Raw genomic sequence first — 18,657 nt, 5'->3', positions numbered from 1 at the left:
TATCTTGATAGTCTTTTGAAAGGCCCCAGATACATGGTTTTGTGAGCAGTCTTACGGATCCCAGAATGATACAGAGCCTTTCAAGTGATTTGTTTGATTGTGGTCTTCAGGAGTATTGGTTTTGTATTAGGGGTTTTACTTGTGTATGCCGCTCAGAGCCATCATGAGTGAGTTGGGTGGTCGTATACATTTTCTGAAATGAATGAATGAATGAATCAAAGAGTCAAAGAGTCAAAGAGCACTTGCTTTATTTATGTGTGTCTGGGAAGAAAGGCAAAAGGAGGTGACCTCAGATTAGCCATCTCTTAAACAAAAAGCAGGCAGAGTCATAAACAAACAGGGGGCATAGAGTAAATGCTTAACTCTCTATAGTATCTATTGCTCCGTTATATTCAGTAGGTTGCAAGGATCTTGAGAATCAGTGCCATTGGATCCACACGGATAACATCCTTTCTTATGAGTCTTGCAGCAATCCACAACTCTTGAAGTTTGTGTGTTGATCTCTGGGGAAGCGCTTAGACTTAGTGATTGCATCTGTCAGCATTTCTTCTGGTGGGCAATATTTCAGTTTGGTAAGTCTCTTCTTGAACATTGTGCTCTGCCCACAGAGGTATTTGGTGTCTATAAGCTTTGATTGCTTTCTCTTCTATTTTCTTGGCTATCATTCTCTAGCTGCTTGTTTCAGTCATATGTTCTCTTGAAATTTGCACACTAGATTTCCTGTTTCCTCAAATTCAAGTGGCCTATAGGTGTCCTTTTTATTTATTCATGCAAATCAGTCTTCGTATCAAAGTAATCTACTTGTACATATGTCTTGCTGTTATGTTGCGCTGTACTCTCACAATATTTCTCATGCTAAAACTAGTGCAATCTTCATCACATTTCTTGGTCTATCAGGCTTATTTTATTAGGCTAGACACCCTATTCTGCATCCTACGTGATCCTGAAAACTCATCTGCATCTCACTTTGTCATTCTTATGCAGTGCTTTAACCTTCTCTTCTACAGTCTTTCTCCATTTTTTCTCTTGACTGACTAACATCCTTTTTATCCCCTTTTATGTGGGTTTCCCCCCCCCCACTTGCTTCCTCTTGGCATTGCAGGGTAGCCTTTGTAGTAGAACTCTTATGTTGGGCCTCTCAGAGCTTCTAGATGTGGTGTTTCAATATCCTCCTTTGGCTTTGCTATAGAGTTAACTTCTGGACACGTGATGAGGTTGCCCTTCAAAGTTTGTGGTCTCTCTTTAGCCTGAATGTGGTGAACAAAACGTGACTTCTCATGATTACTTTCTTTTCCTATTCATCAAGACAGGCAATAATGCATACTTTAATTATCCAACCATCACATATGCAGTTCAACTAGGTTCTCTGTTCTTTTGGCCCATATACATATATACATTACAATAAAACAATTTCATATGCCCTGGGCTTGGCTTTCCTCTGTGCCATGGCTTGTATACATTCCATTTATGGGTTTCACTGGGAGCTTCTTTGGTTAAGTACAGATAGCCCTTGCCTACCAACTGCTTTTAAGTCAATATAGTGTTATAAAAGTAACTTTGTGACCAACCCTCACTTCTACAACTGCAACAATGTCCCAGTCACGTGATCGCCGTTTGCAGACTTTGCAACCAGCATGCAGTTATGACCATGACAACATCCCTCAGTCACATGCTCACAATTTCTGTAATTTGCAACCAGCACACATTTTCGCTTGCAACAATGACAGAAGGTGGAGGTAAAATTATGTATCATGTCCATTTTTTGCTTAGTGATTACTGACCAAAGGGGAAGTAAGGTTGTAAGCCTAGTTAAAATCACATGATTTCCCCCTTAGTGTCAGCATTGCTTAGTAGCTGAGTTGCCAGCCCCAACTGGGAGTCGCTAAGAAAGGACTACCTAAAAATGGCTGGGTTAAAACTATTTAATCCTAGAATTATCTGAAATGACTGTTGGCTTACCTGAATGGTCGTTCTCTAGGCACTGTGGGAGTGTCCAAGCATGTATTACTTCAGCTTGCTGCCTAAGGACTGAGTTTAAATCTTTAGTGTAGCCACGCCTCCTGCTCCCTTTGGAGGTCAGTTTGAAAAACAAGGAGGTGAAGTCCAGAAGGATGTCAAAGAAGGCGAACTATTTCTTCAGGAGAAGTGATTCGGCTGCTCCAGATTACCCCAGGGCGGGGTTGGACACTCCCACGGCGCCTAGAGAACGACCATTCAGGTAAGCCAATGGTCATTCTCCTAGGTACTGCTTGGAGTGTCCAAGCATGGGACATACCCAAGCTATATAGTCCCAGGGTGGGAAACAGAAACATTCCGTTGTTCCGGAGCCACTAAGACTCGCTGCAGGACCCTCCTTCCAAAAGAGGCCTCCACTGCTGCAAAGGAGTTCAATTTATAGTTACGAACAAATGGAGATGGCGAGGTCCAAGTTGCTGCCCTGCATATCTCTTCGATGGGCACCTGGGTTGCCCATGCGGCCGAGGCCGCGGCGCTCCTCATGGAATGAGCAATGATGCGAGGGGAAACTGGCTGGGCCTGATGTTTGTAGGCCAGCTTGATGCAGGCACGCAGCAAACACCCAATAGTCGAAGAAGAAACCTTCCTGCCCATTGAGGTGGGCTGGAAGGAAATAAAGGATTCGGACTTGCGAAAGGAGGCTGTCTTCTTCTTGTATATGCGTATTGCTCGTCGTACGTCAAGTTTGTGCCAGACTCGCTCTCTGGGATGTCTGGGATGCGGACAGAAATCAGGGAGAATCACCTCCTGTGACCGGTGGAACAAGGTGTTGACTTTTGGAATGAAGGAGGGGTCAAGCCGAAGAATGACCCTGTCCATATGCACAACACAGAGGTCCTCCCTGATCAACAGGGCCGCCAATTCAGAGATTCTGCGAGCCGAAGTGATCGCAATGAGAAATGCAGTCTTAAATGATAAGTGGCATAAAGAGACAGAACGAAGTGGTTCGAATGGAGCAGAAGTCAATGTCTGCAGAACAACTGCCAGGTCCCAAGTCGGCTATCGGTGGACTGTCGGGGGACGTAAGTTGGCAGCTCTCTTCAGGAAGCTGCGAACCATGGGGTGTCTGCTAAGCAGTGTAGAGTCATCTCTGGATAAGATGGTTGCCAAGGTGGCAGTCTGCCTCCGAAGGGTGTTAGGAGTCAGATCTTTGTCCAATCCGTCGAGAAGGAATTCAAGGATTTGTGGTATAGTTGCTGTCCTGGCGACAATTTGACGCGGTAGACACCAGGCTGAAAAGGCAGCCCAAGTAGCGTCATAGATGCGCACCATGGAGGGACGTCTGGACGCCTGAATGGTGTGGATGACCTTGTCTGAGAAACTGTCACACCTCAGGAGTTCCCCCTCAAGTGCCAGACGGCCAACTGGAGCCATTGAGGATCCGGGTGTTGGGTGACCCCCTGGCGGAGGGAGATCTGCTCCTGAGGAATGCGCCAGCACTTGGTCACCGACAGCTTGACGAGGTCGGCGAACCAGGATCTTCTCGGCCAATGGGGCGCGACCAGCAGCACCTCGCCCCCCTCTCACAGGATCTTCTTGATCACCTGAAGAATGAGTTTGAGAGGGGGGAAAGCATAAAGGAGACCTGGAGGCCAGCGACATCGCAGGGCGTCCGTCCCCTCCACTCTGGGGCACTGGTAGCGCGAGAGGAACCAAGGGAGTTGTGTGTTCAATGGACTGGCGAACAGGTCTATCATCGGAAGACTGAATCTCTCAAGACAGTTGGTGAAAGAAAGATGGAGTCGCCATTCCAAGTTGCTGATCGTCGTTCTGCTCAGCCAGTCTGCCGTTGTGTTCTCCTCCCCCGAGATGTGATCCGCCCTCAATGACCCCAGGTAGTGTTCAGCCCAACGCCTGATAGCCTCTGCCTCCAGCATCATGGTCTTCGATCGAGTGCCGCCCTGATGGTTTATGTATGCCTTGGTGGCAATGTTGTCCGTCATTATTAGGACATGTGCGCCAGCTAACTACTGGCGGAAATGTCGAAGTGCCAGCCTGGCCGCTCTGAGCTCCAGCCAATTTATATTGTGGGCGAGCTCTGCTGGCGACCATCTGCCCTGCGTCACCTGAGTCTGAAAGTGGGCGCCCCAGTCGTACAGGCTGGCATCCGTTGTCACAACCAGGTGCTCTGGATCCTTGAAAAGAAGACCTTGAGGCAGAGCCAGCGACTGCCACCATCTGAGCGATCGGATGACTCTTGGAGGAACATTGACCATCCTCTTGGAGTTGCTGGCCTTGTGCCGCTGAACCGGGAGTAAGAACCACTGGAGCTGTCATGCGTGCATTCGAGCCCAGGGAACTACCCCTATGCACGAGACTAATTTCCCTAGCAACTGGGATAGGGTCACGATGGAAACTGACCTGGACGTCTTGATGCGTCGCCCAAGGGAGGTTATGCTGTCCGCTCGCTGTTGTGTGAGGAAAACCTTGCAAATGATGGAGTTGATCACTGTGCCCAGTTGCTGAATTCTGGAGGTCGGAGTCAGGTGACTTTTCTCCAGATTCAAGGAGAAGCCTTGCTGCTCAAGGGTGCGTATGGTGAGGCTGAGGTCCCGACGTGCCTGTGGAACAGATGATGACAATAGGAGGATGTCGTCCAGGTAACAAATGAGACAAACAGGACGAGACCGGAGATGCGCTGCGACCGCGGCCAGGAGCTTTGTGAATGTCCTTGGTACTGATGAGAGGCCAAAGGGAAGGGCCTTGTACTGGTAATGATGGTCTGCATACTGGAACCTCAAGAACTGGCGGTGCGCTGGGTGAATGGGGACGTGCAGGTATACCTCCTTCAGGTTGATTGATGTCATGAGATCGCCCTGCCTGATGCAACCCAAGATGGTCTGTAGCAATTGCATCTTGAAGTGCTTGTACGCTACATAGATGTTGAGCTTTTTGAGGTCCAATATTGCCCCCCCCCCCATGCCTTGGGAACCAGGAAGAGGATTGAGTAAAACCCTCTTCCTTCCTGTCCTGCTCTATGGCTGCTATGTCTAGCAAATGCCTGATCTCTGCCTGCATCATCTGACGTTTGTGGGGCGATTTGGGAAGGGGACAATGGAGGGACCCTCGTGAAGGTATCAAAAGAAACTCTAAGGTTAGCCCATAACGGACCGTGTTCAGCACCCAAGCATCCGTCGTTGTCTCCTCCCATTGGTTGACATACAACTGTAGACGGCCCCCAATGAGAGGGGACCGTTGCCGGTCACTTAGTCCCTGAAGGAGGACCTCTCATGGGAGGTAGATAGAGGGATAGAGGGGGAGAGAAGGAAAGAGAAATACAGTAGATAGGTAGGTAGAGAGAGAGAGAGAGAGAGAGTAGTTAGGTAGGTAGGTAGATAAAGGGATAGAGAGAGAGAGAGAAATACAGTAGGTAGATAGGGAGAAAGAGTGTGCATGTAGGTAGGTAGAGGGATAGAGAGAAATAGAAAGAGAGAGAGAAAAATACAGCAGATAGGTAGGGAGAGAGAGTAGCTAGGTTGGTAGGTAGAGGGAGAGAAATACAGTAGGTAGGTAGGTTGGGAGAGAGTGTGCAGGTAGGTAGGGAGAGGGATAGAGAGAGAGAGAAATAGAAAGAGAGAAATAAACTAGATAGGTAGGGAAAGAGAGAGAGAAGGTAGGGAGGTAGGGAGGGAGGGAGGTAGGTAGGTAGGTAGAGGGATAGAGAGAGAGAGAAATACAGTAGGTAGGTAGATGTTTCCAGGTGTATTTATCCATGTGCTGGAGAAGGAAATCGCTGATAAACCTTAAGACTTTGTTTCTGCTGGCACAGCACTTGATCAATGTAATTCTCATCAGTTAAAGAGCTTCCCAAAAGGGAAAAAACAAGTTTTTGCACTCTGCAAACCTCCCAAAAACGGTTCGTTTTCCGTGAAAGTGGGCCCGTTTTTTTCAAATAAAAGGCATGAATAGCCTTTGGGGGGCTTGCAGAGTGCTCCTGACAAATTTCTTTTGTCAAAAGAAATTGCATGCATAGCCTTATGGAGGCTTATAGAGTGCTGCTGGGGGCTGGGGGGGGGGCAAAAAGCGGCCCATTTTTTGCTTGTTTCTGCCCTCCTCAGCCCCCAGGAATTCTCTGAAAGCCTTCATAAGGGTATGCACGGCCATTTTGGTGAAGGGGCAGGGCTTCAGGAGGCAAAAATGCTGTATTTGATGTATGAGACACACCCAGATTTTCAGCCTCTTTTTTGAGGAAAAAAAGGTGCGTCATACTCTAAAAATATGGTACATAACAGTTCGACAAGTAAGACATTTTAGTTGATAAATTGAGCGCCTCTCCTTTTGCTTCATATACAACAAAATTTTAAAGCACCTCTCCTAGCCAAGGTGATCATTTGTTCATTGACCAAGTAAATAGTAAATTGATGTTCATACAATCTAATTAGCCCTATTTTTAAATATGAAGTTAGAAATGCCAGTAGAATGAAAACAGATGTTATCTGCCGGCCCATGTATATTGTTATATCATTGTCCTCTCTCCTTTTTGGCCTTTTTCCCCCATTGGGGTGAGGTGAGTCTTTACCTTGGAATATAGTCTAACAGGTATTTCTTGTTCTCCCTTTCCTAGAGTAAACTGGTTTGCTATGACCCCAGCCACTGCAAATAAAGCATTTTCTTTCTTTTTTTCCCAAGCTTTGTAAGTAAACCGATGACATTCTCCCTTGAGTTATGCAGATTACAGTCATGCAGATGTTTTATTATGAAATTAGTATTCATTTCTTCTTCCATTCTTATTGTATGTTACCTCAGCCTAATAACTTCTATCTATTCCAGGCAATGAATTTAAAATGAAAACAGTTTTTACTTTGTAAGCATCTTTTTTTCCCTTTCATTCTGAATTGCTATATCTTTTTTAATTTAGATTCCCCCCTCCTTCAGAAAAACTTGCCTGCTTAATTAACTGAAACATGCACTTTGCATACTGTCAATCATTTTTCTTAATGTCTGTCTAAAACATCCCCCAAACATCTTGGACTTAATCTATATCTGCTAAAAGCACAGTAGATGGCTATTTCTCATCCAGCATTCACCCAACTGCTTTCTCACTTTCAACATCCCAGGTTTCTCGACTTTTCCCTGCTTCTGAAATTTTTGCTTTGTCAATTCAAAGATGATTCTTTTAGACTTCAACAGTATCCCCCCCCTCTTGAATGGTTAGAAGGAGAATTCTGATCCTTCCAACTTGTCTATGGCTGATGTCAAAGAAAATGTGTTTTGTCTGTGTGTTTTCCCAACTCAATCAGCAAGCTTGGAGATATGCCAGTCAGGAGCTGAAGTGTTCTCTGCTTATCCAATGTGATGCTGTAAGGCCCCTCCTCTACATAGAGCCTCTCTAACTAATACACCCACCACACAGCAGGGCAGGGTAGTGATCTGAAAACTTTGCAGCCATCTTGGGGCCAACCACAATGGCAGGGTAGTTTGCCCAGGTAAACTCCAATCCAACCCAGATGTCTAAAACATTTCCATTTGAAGTGCACAATGCAGTTTTATGTCATCATAGCTACTTTAATGTGCCCCTGGAGGAGTTGCAAAAAGAGGTGCTGCACATGGCTGGACATTTTAGCTTGGATCTGATCAAGTGAGATTTCTGATGGCCACAAATTAAGGTTGAGATGTGCTGGTACATTGTAACTAGCCATGCTGTCTGTCACCAAGTTAAAGATGTTATGAGTAAACTGCCAGCCTCCTGCAACTTCTACCAGCACCCAAATTTCACTGGAAGAGCCTTTCCATGGACGTTATTACAGATAACCTCAGACCCAGCTTGTGCTTGACTTCAGCTCCTCAGAAAGACCTGCAGACAGACAGACAGACAGACACACAGTTGCTGCACCCTGGTTGCCAAACACTCAGTACTTGTCCTCACTACTTAAGTTGGACCATGAAACTGACTGGGAAGAAAGGCAGAATTGAATTCCACTTAACAATCTCTTAGATTATCAGAATGATAGATGAAGATGGGATATAAAGTAAAATCCCAAATTCTTTATATATCCCCTGTTGCCCTGCTGTCCCTCTGTGGTCAACAGCTCATGAGATTCTTACGTGTCAATGCTACTGAACCACATCTCCAACAGAAATGAGGATAGAGATACTGTGTTTGAGAAATTGATGTAGCAAAAGGCATTTAATTTCTTAATTTAAAATTCAGGAATCAAAACAATTGATCAATCTAGCTGTTCTTCTACTGCTTAATCCCTGAACTTCACTTACACATTGTTGCACTGTAAATGCTAAACAATCTGTTACATAGCTTGAGTCAAACAGTGGGTAAATTGCATGTTGGTTTTTAAAATTACATGGGAATCCAGGACAAACAATGCAGAAATGATCCAGAAAAATACTGATGAGGCACATCACATTTCAAAAAAGCAATCTTTAAATATATACACTGCATCCTTCAGAGATGGCTTACATAACCGTATTATCTGCTTTCTTTTCATTTTAACAATACCAATACCACTTAGGCTTATATACTGCTTCACAGTGCTTTACAGCCTTGTCTAAATGGTGTACAGAGTCAGCATATTACCCCCCCAAAAAAAATTTGGATCCTCATTTTACCAACCTTGGACAGCTGAGACAACCTTGAGCCTGTGAGAATCGAACTACTGAACTGTTGTCAATCAGCAGTCAGCAGAATTAGCCTGCAATACTGCATTCTAACCACTGCATCACCATGGCTCTTTTCACATTTTTAGCATCTTATCCATCAGTCCATGCTGTGGTGCTATAAAGTCTGACTTCATTACTGGGTATAATGCCAGATTATTGATTCCATGACATGGAAAGATGCAAGATGTTTTAAATTACATATGCATAAATGTCCACTGTTGGCTGAGCGTTTAAGATTCTGGGCTTGTCAGCTGGAAAGCCAGCAGCCCAGGTTCGAGACCTAAACTCCACATTATGGGGTGAGCTGCCATCCTTGCCCCAGCTCCTGCCAGCCAACCAGTTCAAAAACATACAAATTGCAAGTAGATAAATAGGTACCACTTTGGTGGGAAGGTAACAGCGCTCCGTGATGCCATGCTGCCCATATGACCATGGAAATGTCTTTGGATAATGCTGGCTCAATGGTCTTGAAACATAGATTAGCAGCTCCCCTTATAATTGGCAACAATTAGTGCAGTAAAATCCGCATGATCTCAACTCCCACTTTTGTTCCATTATACAAAAGGTCTACTCGCACATCTACCAAGGCTGCTTTTCAATTAAGAAACAACTACCAGGCCTTGATACTTGTATTTTTTCTCCCACCCAACTGGTGGTTTCTATCTTGGAGACAAGAATAAATACTTCAAATGTTACATCCTTTTAATTATCCTAAAAGGATAATAGTAAACTACTGGTGCCTTCTATGCCATTACATTCATGGTTTCTATGCCATTACGTTCAGCCTAAAATGCTAAACATTAAAAATGATGCTGATGTTTGTCCATCGTATTCGAAGAGGACCTTGACATCTAACAGGTTGTGGGGCTGTCCACGATGTGTCCGCAGTTGGCTGGTAAGGCCTATACGGGCATTAAATGTGTAGCATTTGCAGCTCTGGCTTCCTTCCTTCTTTTGTGTTATGGTTGTTCTTCTGTCCTCAGATGTCTGGCAGCCTTGGTGGATCAGTGTGCACCATGTTGATCGACCTTGTGCCAGGGTTTCCCAAGAGATGGCATCAATTTCCAAGGACTTGAAGGAGAACGTGTCTTTGTATTGCTTCCTTTGTCCCCTGTGTGATTGCTTTCTTTGAGACAACTCACCATAGAGGAGCTGTTTGGGGATGCGATGGTCTGGCATCCTGCAACATGGCATTCCAGCGTGTCTGGGCTTTCATCAACAGGGTGTGAACCCTATGGCAGGCCTGCTCTGGAGAGGACTTCTGTGTCTGGCACCTTGTCCTGCCACCAAAATAAGTTAAACGATATGCTGGTTTTATCATATCTAAATTCTACCGCACCTTTCTTCTTTCTAGCAGCATGTTTACAATACAATACAATAATACAATAGCAGAGTTGGAAGGGACCTTGGAGGTCTTCTAGTCCAACCCCCTGCCTAGGCAGGAAACCCTATAGCGTTTCAGACAAATGGCTATCCAACATCTTCTTAAAGACTTCCAGTGTTGGGGCATTCACAACTTCTGGAGGCAAGCTGTTCCACTGATTAATTGTTCTAACTGTCAGGAAATTTCTCCTCAGTTCTAAGTTGCTTCTCTCCTTGATTAGTTTCCACCCATTGCTTCTTGTTCTACCCTCAGGTGCCTTGGAAAATAGTTTGACTCCCTCTTCTTTGTGGCAACCCCTGAGATATTGGAACACTGATATCATGTCTCCCCTAGTCCTTCTTTTCATTAAATTAGACATACCCACTTCCTGCAACTGTTCTTCATAGGTTTTAGTCTCCAGTCCACTAATCCTCTTTGTTGCTCTTCTCTGCACTCTTTCTAGAGTCTCCACATCTTTTCTACATTGTGGCGACCAAAACTGAATGCAGTATTCCAAGTGTGGCCTTACCAAGGCATTATAAAGTGGTATTAACACTTCACGTGATCCTGATTCTATCCCTCTGTTGATGCAGCCTAGAACTGTGTTGGCTTTTTTGGCAGCTGCTGCACACTGCTGGCTCATATTTAAATGGTTGCACACTAGGACTCCAAGATCCCTCTCACAGTTTCTACTGTTGAGCAAAGTACCACCTATACTGTACCTGTGCATTTCATTTTTGTTGCCTAAATGTAGAATCTTACTCTTCCAATGTTAATTGGAAAGAAAATAATTGTGCCTCATATTTTCCAAACATATTCTTATAAACTACTAAACCATGGGATCTTTAAAGGAATGTTTCAAGAAAGGCAAAGTATGTTGACAGTGAACAGGTCCAATTGTGATCTACTGGTATCCATGTTGTTGTCTTCAATTTATTTAAAGCCAAATTCTGTAACCAACAATAAGCTTGCCATACGCATAATTACTGATGCTTATTTTATTACTTTAATTTTAAAATGTATTATTCTGTAATGCAACACAGTAGTACTGATCCCCAAACAAGACATATGGCCATATAACAGCAGTGGGTGAAGTGTAAGAAACTGTAATGAAATCTAAGATCTAAATTTATATAGTCACACCTGGTAATGTTACATCCTTAAATGTAAAAAATGTTTTTCTGTATGTGTGATTGTGACAAAGCTGATTACAAAACGCCTCCATTCATTCTAACAGTTCTATTATCTCTATTATGCAAAAAAATTCCAAGATTAAGATGCAAACTAACAGAATTCATAGTCTATTTCTTCTGACATTTGGAGTGATGTGTCCAATAATCTCCAAAATTCTGAAGCTATAGTAACCTTCTGATTCCCTTAGTACAGCAGACAGAAGGATGATTTTAGTGCCGATCCCTATATTTTAGATTCCAAATTCAGATCCAAGCCTTTGCTTCATACAGGAGAAAGAAATCACTGTTGTGCCAAGACAGCATATTCAATTTACACCAAAGGTCTGGAAACATTATTTACACCAAAGGTCTGGACTTCTTCCCATCAAAACTGATTAAATATTTTCCAACAAAATCCCTTTCTGCTTCACTCACACAGTTAGCATCATACTGTACAGTTGTTCTAGTTATGCATCCTGTCTCCCACATACTTCCGTACCTACAATAGCTATTACTGTTACTATGGCATCAAAGCGGCCATCCTTAACTTATGCAATCTCCTTACCTCAAATGAAAAGGATTCTCTAACACTAGAAACAAAGTTGGACATAATATGGTCTGCTGAAGCTGGTGAAGGTTCCTCAGCCCTAGAACAAGCTTTAAAACTGAGTGAATTTACTATGCTAAATGTAACATAAAATACATGTGATGCCTTCTACCTCTTTATCTGCCATGGTAATGACATACATTAGAAATCCAGCTGCAGACAAAATGCAAGAAAGACTTTCACAATACATTGAACATAAGACAAGGGAGAATATCTGTTCGAGTAATGGATTGCTTAAAAATAAAGCTCTGAAAATGTATAAGAACATTTGTCATATGAATTTGGGCTATAAAAATTTGATGCCATACCCTTTTTTCCATTCATCTCAATTCATGCAAATTTGTTTTATGCCAGGCTTAAACCTAAACTTAGCATAAAGCAAATAAAACCTGTATAAGTTCACCTTTGTCATTTTTTAGAACTCCAACTCTGCATTTCAGCATAGGGCTAAATATTGTGTGTGTGTGCGTGTGTGTGTGTGTGTACGTACGTACGTGTACGTACTTTATTTGTCATTGTACATTTACACATACAACTAAATTCACGTAACACCTAGAGACCAGTCGCAATACCCATAACAATCCCCAAAACACCCACCCACCCATCCACCCACCCAAAAAACTCAACCCCTGAACCACCCAAACATCCACATAACAGACCAAGTAGTGCTGTCCAATAGCTCACTGATAGTGACCCTTTAGTTCATTGTTAAGTGCAATTACAGCTCTGGGATAAAAACTATTCAGAAGATGTGTGGTCCTAGTTTGAATTGTTCTGTATCTTCTGCCAAAAGGGAACAGTCTAAAAAGATTGTGAGCAGGATGGGAAGAGTCTTTGAGGATGTTATGCAACTTCCTCAAACAGCGAGATGTGAAGATGTCATCCAGGACTGGTAGCTGGAATCCGATGATGTTCTGGGCAGTTTTAATAATTTTCTGTAGAGCTTTTTTGTCTGCTGCAGAGCTGTTCCCATACCATGCAAGAATGCCGTATGTCAGGACTCTCTCAATGGTGCTGCGATAATAGGACCGAAGTAGATGCTGAGATAGATTTATCTTCCTTAGCATTCTCAGGAAGCACAGCCTCTTCTTACCTTAGAATTGATATTTTAAACGACATCACAACACAGTTGCCCTTTATCGGCAAGTGTAATTGGGTCACTATGTACCCATGTTACTAGACAGTTGGATCTTTGCCCTCAGTTACAACCACACCTGCTTGGTGACGTTGTTCACACACAGGCATCAATGTACAGCACAGCAATCCCAAAACTTCCTCTGAACAACAAAACCTATCACTTCATAATTTACAGACTGAATGGAAATAATGTCCTGACCCAAAACTTCCCTTGATTAACTATTCTTTTCCAACAGAAACCATTTCTGATGAGGTTCTTTCTTGCCTTGGGACATACGATGACATATAAAGTTGTATTTTTATACCTATAAAGCACTTTCAGTTCAGCAGCTCATGGGACCAAACTTGTCTTGCTGGATACAATCACTTAGCTAGCCTACAACTATTAATGTCCAAGGAAAGGTGTTTTTCTTTGGTCTAAGGGCAAAAATAAATAAGTAGAAAAATAAAATCTTTTGATATCCTACTGACATCTCTAAGCAAAACAGGCCATTTTCAACGATGCCCCCTACCGAGTTCCTTTTGCCAAATGCTGTTTTCTAAAGTTGAAAGAATTCACAACTTGTGTTACCTTTGAGTATTATCTTTATTTACCATAATGCTTTCAGCTGCTTAGAATACTTTAGGTATCTTTAGAAAATAAATATGTTGAGAAATTGTAACTGAATGGCTCATTTACAAGGATGCCCACATAACTAGGAAAGGAAGTCAAAGCTGTATGGAATAGTTTTCTGAGAGGTTGGGGATAGCAGCCATGCCAGTGTGCCATCTAAAAAAATGGCAACTCTCCAATGCCCCTTAGGGCAGCCATTTTGTGAATATGCAAAATCTGTCAAGAAACCATAAGAAGGTTACTTTGACCCTCCTTTAGCAGAAGTCAATCATTCGCCAAACAGCTGAATTGGGTAGGAGCTTATTTGACTCCTCTGCTATATTGACAAAAATCTAGAAAGAAAAACTGAAAGTTTCTAGTCATTCTGTCTCTGTGCCCACTTTGGAGCCACAAAAGGAGTGAAAAGTGGCAAAAGTGGCTAAGAAATGGCAATGCCTTCCAATTCTGGAAGTGCCAACCAGTTTGTGCGCTTTTTTTTTCTCTTTTTCTCAAAGATAGCTAGATAGGTAGGTAAATCCTCTCAAGAGTAGGAAGCGAAGTGCAGGCCTCCCAGCCCGTTTTGAAATAGCTGGGAGGACTGTAAACATGCCATTGGATGACTAATCGGGATATAACTGGCTGTGCACGGAATGGAAGAAAGTAACCTGAAGATAACACTGAATATATTTCTTTGTGAGCTCAATTTGAGTGTTATTATGTAATACCTTTAAAATTCTGATAAGGACTTGATTCTAACTATAATAAGAATCTATCTATCTATTATCCCACCTTTATTGTTTTTACAAACAACTCATGGCAACGAACATATCCACCACACCTTCATATTTTCCCTATAACAACAACCCTGTAAGGCGGGTTGGTCTGAAGAATGACTGGTCCAGCCACCCGGCTGCTGGCTTTTATGGTTAAAGCAGGACTCGAACTCACAGTCTCCTGCTTTCTAGCATGCTGCCTTAACCACTACACCAAACCTTTCCAGCACAACATAATAGATCTTACTGGGAAAGAAATCAAAATTTGGGTTTAGGTTTAATTTACAGTATTATTCAAAAATGGAACACTGTAGTGTATTACTTTTTGGGAAATCATAGAAACGTAATTTTCTCTCCCTTTTTATGCTTTCAGTTTATTTACATTTTGTTATAGTTTAAATGAAGTGCAGTTTAGCTCTTTTGTTTGCAACTCATAATTTTTGATATAAAAAATCAATATATATTTTTAAAAACTTTGGATAACCTGGCAAAGGGAAACATGGCCACTAAACCTTATCCTGAGGGTCAAGGCATCCTTTGAACTCAAGTACCTCTTCTTTCATGCAAACCATCTGATTTTCTATAATGCATTGAAATGTTTTCTTTCCCAAAGGCAAGGCAGCCCATCTGTTTGTAACTTAGAACAAGCTGATAGGAGCAAATGGTGAGGAAAAACCACACCCATTGCCTGTGCTCTGCCTCAGAGCAACATGCCAGAATTTTTCTTGATCAATGCCTTGCAAAAAAGAAAGTCCTGCCAATGACCCAAAACACACATTCTGCAAAAAGGTGTGGCTGAAGTTTTCTGTTACAGATTACTAAACTCTAAAATGCATTTCAGAATATATTATTTTCTTTTGGCCGTGATGCATTTGTTCTTTTATAAGACAGGATCTAAGGGCAAAATACTCCCAAAAGTTACTACCAAAAATCTGATTTTTGCACTCTTATACTTTGTAAGAATGCAATATTGTATTGAGTAAATTATTGCTAGAGTTAAAGTCAAAACAACATTTTACCCTAGAATCCTTTGGTTTGTATCTGTTACAATCAAACCTTGTGTATATAATTATTGCACTAAAAGGCACTCGAAGTTGTTCATAAGGTTGATATCACATATGTGTATATAAAGCTATATTACTTCCAATTTTCCTTTAATTCGATGACAGTTAAGTTTTATTTATTTTCAACTGGAAATCTAAAGTAAACACATAAATAGCCAAACATTTGTTGGTTCAGTTTACTAATGAGTCAAAAACTCCTATTCTTTTTTTAAAAAGTCTTCATGCAAATCAGATAAAATACTGAAAACATGCAGAATGCATATAAATTCACAAATATACGAAGCATACAAGAACTGTAGCTGTTATTTGCTTCTTAAGACATAGTATAGGAACTCTCTGTTATACAGTAATTGATACTTTAACCAGCAAAGAAAATCTCATATTTTAGAGTTCAGTGCAAAGGCTGAGCACAGAAATGTGGCTGTAACAAACAAATAGTCCTCGACTTACGACCACAATTGAGCCTAAAATTTCTGTTGCTAAGTGAAACATTTGTTAAGTGCCCCATTTTATGACCTTTTTTGTCACAGATGTTAAGTGAATCAGTACAGTTGTTAGGTACGTAGCACGGTTGTTAAGTGACTCTGCATTTCCCATTGACTCTGTTTGGGAGGAAGTCGCATAAAGGGAAATCACATGACCCTGGGACACTGCAACTGTCATAAATATGGGTCAGTTGCCATGAGTCTGAAATTCGATCACATGATCATGGGGATGCTGCGACAGTTGTAAGTGTGAAAAACGGTCATAAGTCACTTTTTTTCAATGCCATTGTGACTTTATATGTCACTAAAGGAACTGTTGTAAGTAGAGTACCGCCTGTATTTTATTTTTAAAAAGGCTTATGTTTAGGCAACCTCACAATCTTATATGAGGTGGCTAGAAAGAGCCATTAAAATGAATTATGCATGTGCCAGGCTGAGAATGATGGGAGACTGCTTTTAACCCCCGTCCTTAAAACCTTTGCTTATTTCTTTCTATTAAAGAAGCAGAAAATTGGGCTAGGACAGAAGCTCTCAAACTGTGGGTTGAGACTTCCCAGTGTGGTTATTAGCAACTGCATTGTGTGTGTGTCTCTTCCTTTAAAAAAAATGATCAGCTTTCCCCAGGCAGAATGGGGCATTATTTCAAACTGGTTCCTCTTTGCTCCTTACTTTGCCTGCATAAGCCCCAGTGGCCACTAATGACACTGCAAAGCCTGAGAAGTCTTTTGATATAGATTAATATTTAATTCTTAGAAGTGTTATGCTTCTTTCTTGTCTGAACTGAAGCCCAATGGATTTTTTTTTCATTTGGGTTACAGAAAATTCATTTATGATTTCAGGGGGTTGCAAAGTTGTTGGGTTGGAACATTTCAATAATTTAATAGATCCATTGCACAGGCCAATGTTAATTGGCTAACAGAAGTACTATGTTAAAAATGCAGCTGGCCAATTGGTAGCTCAGTATGTCATATAAACCCAGTCAATATGGTTAACATATTGTTCAGTTAATTAGACACCCTGGGTTGAGCCAAATGGAGATGGTTTTGCCGACAAGCGGACCCTACCATGGCACTGGAATAATGTTAGGAAGAAAAAAGATTTTTCAGTTAAATGTGGACTAGCAGTTTGTGCAAATACAACCCTTGCCTTGCCTAGTGAAATATGCTGGACTAAACAGAAGCCAAGGATATTATCTACTATTACAAATACTCTGTCTTGTGGTTTAGTAGTAGCATGATAAAAGCAGGCTTCTCTGCATATTGAGCAGTTCCTTATATTAAAAGCTTGGCACAGTGAGGCAGCTGCCACATGGAACTAATTAAAGCTTCAAGTATGTACAGTGTGGGTTTTGCTTGTAATACTGTTTCACATAATAAATCTGTCCTTGTCCTGTCACCGATATGATGCCAGCAAATGGTGCTGTCCATACTGACAGCGCACAGGATGCATTAAGGACACAGATGGGAGGTTTGCCCGGCTTTGTTGTCTTCCCCTCTTAGCAAATGTCAAATATCCATACTTATGTAAATGACCACCTTAGATGTCACCTATGACCCTGACAAGATGTCTAGTGAAGCATGTGAGATTATACTCATGATGCAACCAACGCTACTTGTTGCCTCTTTAAAAGTGAAAGCATCACTCTAAAAACTAAGAGTGACTTTAAACTCCTTTAAGTAAAGTTTGGGGTTGAGATTAAGAGAACGACATGCCGAGTTGCCCAAAGAAAAGAGGCTTCCATAATATTATTCATGCTACATAAGGTGCATGTGGGGAAAATGCCCATCTTTACCACATTTTGTTTTGCATGTCAAACGGCAGGTTTTCTTTAAACCAGTTACAGATTTTACAAAGAAGGAAGAAGGGCAAGGACTCACTGCAACATTTCAGTACAAGCGCTCTGCTCCGTACACCCTGCAAAGGTTGCAATCTCTCCAAAATAAGCCTTCATCAGCCTTACCAGAAGGCTTGCCAGTATTATGTAAGGCACTGCCACATGTCAGTGGGTGTTGGGAGAGCTCCCTGCCAAATAATCCCCTCCTCTCTAGTACGAATAAAACACGGAACAGGACAGTCTCAAATTTATCCGATACTACCGGTATGTTGCAAGCCTGAGCCCCCAGAGGGCTTCTCGCTCTCCGTCCGCGGCGAGACCCGGGGAAAACCTGCCCGTATTCCAAGGATGACGCCTGATCCTCGCCCTGGGAGAAGGGTGGGGGGAGGACATTTTCGTACTACGCTGCAAAGCAGGAAGGGCTGTTTCTGGTTGGCGCTTGCAGCTGCGTCCCATATCTGGAAGGGCCGCTTCGCTACCTAAGCTTCCCGCTCTCCCACCCCCACCTCCATTAACGGCAGCAACACGGAGGTCACTCGCAGGAAAGCTTTGTTCAGCGAATAAAGGCCCGAAGATCCCCTTCCATGCCGAAGATCACAACAACTCATCGCCACCCGTGTGGCTCCAGTGTTTGTTTCATTTGTGGCGCGTGGAATCCGAGGCAAAATTAATCGCGCGGCCTCTTTTCTAGGGCGAAGCAGCTCTTGGGGAGCTCCAAAGAGGAGTGGCCCGAAACCTGAGCTAGTTTTAAAAAAAGGACAACCAACACCGCCAACTCGTGACAAGAGCTTTCTTAACTTTGCACACACACACTCACACACACCCCTCCCCACGCCGAGGGTTCATTCGGCCGCAGCGGCCGGTCCGCTTTTGCAAAACAACTCCGAGCCGCTCTGCTGTCACTCAGTCGGCGCCTGTTCTATATTTGCATAGTCAACGCAAACCAACCCTCTCTCTCTCTCTCTCCTCGTAAACTTTCTCCTGCAACTTGCTCTGCTT

At 42.7% G+C, this 18,657-nt stretch overlaps 1 protein-coding gene across 2 annotated transcripts in view; it reads right to left on the bottom strand.

The window, feature by feature from the left end:
• The window catches only part of MIDEAS (mitotic deacetylase associated SANT domain protein), a 108,462-nt gene that overhangs the window by 89,245 nt on the left and 560 nt on the right, over positions 1-18,657 (bottom strand). The gene's annotated exons all lie outside the window — the stretch shown is intronic.

Source organism: Natrix helvetica (assembly GCF_964273705.1).
Source record: "Natrix helvetica genome assembly, chromosome: 1".
NCBI lineage: Eukaryota > Metazoa > Chordata > Lepidosauria > Squamata > Natricidae > Natrix > Natrix helvetica.
Note: the sequence above shows the minus strand (reverse complement) of the source record. Positions and strands in the feature narration are given on the sequence as shown.